Below are 4,832 nucleotides of genomic sequence, written 5' to 3' on the forward strand. Positions count from 1 at the left end.
CGGGTTACAAACTCTAACACTTATAATAAAGGCATTATGGGAATTTAAAAATAATAAAACTGCATAAAGATTTTTCGACAGTATATCTAGCATTTCTCTATAAGTTTTCTAATGATGCCTAATAGATGATTTTTTTAGTTTCAATACTATAGGATAATCAAGAAAGTATTTAGGATGATCAAGAAAGTATTTGCTAAACAATTAACACAACATATTTACCTCTTTACAAATTTAGCAAGCCACTACTTTTAGCGTTTTAAGGGCAAGTACGAGAACTTGTAAATATTAGCGCAATGATCAACTTGACCAAAGGATAAGAATAATTGACTTGTTTTACCAGCTTGACCATATATAAAAATTCCAACAGAACCAAAACTTTCCATCATACACAATGAACGCATTGGGAAAAGAAAGTAATTATCAAGGTATTGTCACCTTACTCAACAAATAGGAGATTGCTATCCAGCCTGAACATGAAAATTCATGATCAACCTTGAATCACTGTCTGGACCTGAAAGCTTAAGCTGGAAGTTGGCCTAACAATGGATTCCTCCAAATGCATGGGACCACCCACCAAATGAACATGCATTTTCAAACGGTCTCTGTGAAGGCACTATAGTAATAGCAAAGAACTACTTCAATCCCTAAGGGAACAATTTATTTGGTAACACTGTTTTGTCTTTAATATAAGGTCTTGATTCGAGCAGAACCAATAATATAATCCACTTTTTCACATAAAAAAAAAAAGAAAAAAAAAACCCACAGAAATCTAGCTTAAAATTCAGTTAATATCCCAAATGGGTAGTTTCAAGATATATAATTTCCAAAGAATTGAGCATCTACTAGACTAACAAGACAAATCTTTTACCAGACATAATAGACATTTTGTTCTATCAACAATACTGTTCAGAAATAACCCTGGAATTGTTTATTTTGGTCAGAAACATTTTCATAAACAGTTATACTGACAACTAGAATTGTTTGTTTTAAGGTACATCATCAAGTTACCAATTATCTACATTAACCAAAAAGCAAGCAAAAATAATTTGTAAAATATGCCCAGAAAACTCTAAGTAAAGATGAAATCAAAATCAGAGTAAAGAAGAAGGAAATGAAATTAAAATAAATAAATAAATAAATAAATAAATAATAAAGGACAAGGAAAAGAAGCATACCCTTTTACCTTTTGGGTATTAAATAAAATTGACAGTCACGGAAGGTTGGTTTTGATGTTTCTTTTTCCATCTTTTTTTTCCATCTTTAACATGGGAACAATGAGAAGTCACCATTCTACTTTGCTAATTGTTTTTTCAGAAGAGGAAAATTCTTTTCTTACTAATTTTAGATTTTACAGAAATTTTTTATTTTCACTTCTTAAATATTTCTTTTTATAATTTACATTCTGTAATTTCCATAAACTAAACCACTACCACTAATGCTGCACCCATCAACTACTCTATCAACTTGTATACCAAAATGAGGTGCAATCTGGCATGCCAATTATCTTAAATTGCAACATTATTGCTTTGTCACCTCAAGAATATTAACAAAATTAAACATTTTAAACATTTTATAATTTATTTTCAAAAATAATACATTTTTACTGCTCAGCTTCATCTCACCATGCCATTAGGCGCTCCTTCATCGACCAGTGAGCCTAATACTGCAAATAGAAAAAAAAAAGGCTTGGGATTTTTCACTGTATTTGCTCTCCAACTTGAACAAAATTGAGAGTAGTATAGAGCCAAAACCCAATCAAGAGCAGGAATTGGGAGATTTGCCAGGTAGAGTTCCAAAAGAGTATGATAACTTTACTGAACCGAAAATTTTGGTTAATTATTTTCTTTTCTTCATAGCCCTTTCAATTTTTTTTTTTTTTCCCCTGGACTGAAAATTACTTTTTGACTTGTGAACACATACACATTGAGAGTAGTAGACTAATGTTTCAGAAATTATTATTATTTTTTTCTTCTTTTCAAATTGGTTTTTTATGGCATGATTTATTTAAAATAATAAACTATGCATAATAGATTATTTAACTGAAATCTTGTTGGATTACACGTGGCCAATCTTGTAAATCTATATATGCAATGTATAATATATCAGTTGTTCCCATAACGGTTTGTGTTCTCTTATTTTATTTTATTTTTTTCTGGTCTCAACCTCTCATTAATATGTCATATATATATATATATATATATTATTTTCATATACACATGATTTATCTTTATCCATACCAAATTAACTTTTCAAACTTGGTACACATGTATCTTATGGGCGGATTTTTTGGATTTTGAATGTGAACTCCCATATTTGTTGGAAAGAAAAATGAAAAATTCTTTATAGGTGGATGTGAATATTTTTTTTTTTTTAGAGGTTTTTTAAAATTTTGAAGGTTGGATTATAAGAGAATTTTTCAGATCTAAAAAGGATAATATCTTATATGGATGGTCTGGACTGTTATATTGAAACTTGTTATATTATATATATATATATATATATATATAGACAAAAGAAAATAAAATTAAAATTTGAAACCTATACAAATATAGGGAGAGTATAGTAACACCCACACTTTCTTGCTCTGTCCGTTTTGTAAGGATGCCTTTATATTTGATGGCTAACTGCAATTAATACCATATATTTAGAAAAATTACACTTTGGATTTTTAAATTCAAAAATATTGCAATTTAAATTCTTAAATTTCAATTTAATACATTCTAATCCAATTAAATTTGTTTATAAACTACGGTTAACACAAAATAAATTAAGCTCTATGAAAATGAAAGTTTATAAAACTAGAAGGTCTAAATAAATTAGACCAAATTAAATTTAATATTGGTGATGCAGAAAACAGTCATGAACCACCATTAGTCAAAAAATCATATTGGATACTCAATTTCATCCTTACTTATTCCCATATGTCCTGATTAGGATAGAGTGATATGATAATTGTTGATGAACTTGAATCCTATACTTCATTTGTGCAGCTTTAATCATATTTGATGCGACTAGACATATTCCATTAAAACGTTTTTCTATCTTTCCCTTGTGCTTTCACATTCTACTAGACATATTCCATTAAAAAGTTTTTCTATCTTTCCCTTGTGCTTTCACATCATAAGACACTTTAAGAAATTGAAATCATATAAATTTGGAAAATGGATAAGAGAAATTTCACAGGGAAGAATATGGCAAAGACATAAATTTCAAGCAATATTTTACTTCCAAAAAATAATAATAATAAAAGAAAAAATGAAGCACTAAAACAACCTTGTCCCTCTGTCACATCTTTAACAATAAAAAAGTCATCCCCTGGTTCTTCAACCTATCTTATAGACTTCCTCACCAATAACAAATCGAACCAAAAAAATAAAAAAATAAAAAATCCATAATTTATAATTTTATACACCTGCAAAAGATATAAAAGAAAATTTACATTTTTAATTAAGTTTCTTCGACTGTCCTACATGAGATTAGCAATCTCATCCAACACTTCTTCAGTATTTTTTTATAAACTAACAAAAATTAAAAATAAATAAATACAAATATAATATGCTGCAAAGTAATATATTTGTGCAAGTTCCATCCCAACTATTAAATAAGTGAGCATAATTACATTTCTTTCAAAATATTTGACCTTCTTCTTAATTTTATTTTTCAATTTTCTTTTAAGAATTTTTTAGCAATTGAGAATTCAGCATGATCACTATTTCTCAAAGCTTAAATGAGAATGGTTGCCATTTGGATCTTTACATGTTCTTTTTTTCTTTTTTCTTTTTTTTTTTCCTTTTTTATCTTAGGTGGAATTATCAAGACTTTTAGATGAAGCTATAAAATTTTAAAATCTTTTTTGTCTTTCATACTATATTAACTTACCATTTATTTTAAAAGCTATAACTATTAGAAGTATTACAAGGTGATTCATTAAACATTTTATTCTTCTTCACCTTAACAAGGAGGTCATCTCTAAAAGAGTTATAAGAAACAGTTAATGATTGATTATAGGCAATTTTTTTTTGTGCTTTGACTTTGCTAAACTGGTTAAATATATATATATATATATATATTTTTGTGATCATTTAGGTACATGATTATTTTTAGTTGGTATAAAATTTGAATCTTTTCGTTGAAGACAATGTGAGAATTTATTGTCTTTCAATTATCCAAAAGAATTTGAGTGAAAAATCGATTGTTTTCTTGTTTCCTCTAGCAATCATCTAGATTTTAAATTTAAATATCCCGAGACACACGTTAAGAAGGAAGGAAAAAAAAAAAAACTTATTCAAATATAAATAGCAGAGAAACTCATATTATGGCCAGTGTTCTAAAAGACGGGAAAAGGAGCCGCCTAGGCGTGATGTTTTTAGATAACGCCTCGCATAGTAGCAAGACTTAAAAAAAAACGGTCAAGGTTGTGTTGACCGCCTAGTGCGTGCCTAGGCACCAAAATACGAGAGCTTTTTTGTTCAAAGTTTTTTTTTTTCTAAGGTTATTTTTTAAAAAATGTTAAAAACAATTGATAAGAAATTAAAAAAAAAAATTGTTAAAACTGTAAAGTTTATTAAGATGAGTTGGATGAAGATATAAATATTGAATTGGAATTTGATAAAGAATTAGACTAAAGTTAGATTATGCCAATAGCTAAAGTATGCATTAATCTAGGAATTATTAGGTACTTATAAGGTTGTAATATGTTTTGAAACTAATATGTTGTTGGAAACTTGAAAAACATGAATTTTCATAAATCTATTATGATCAATTACATGTTAATTTATGTTTATTGCACGTATAAAGGTAATATAGACTTATATATATTTTGACATCAGAAA

This window comes from Ziziphus jujuba, chromosome 3, assembly GCF_031755915.1.
Source record: "Ziziphus jujuba cultivar Dongzao chromosome 3, ASM3175591v1".
Classification (NCBI taxonomy): domain Eukaryota; kingdom Viridiplantae; phylum Streptophyta; class Magnoliopsida; order Rosales; family Rhamnaceae; genus Ziziphus; species Ziziphus jujuba.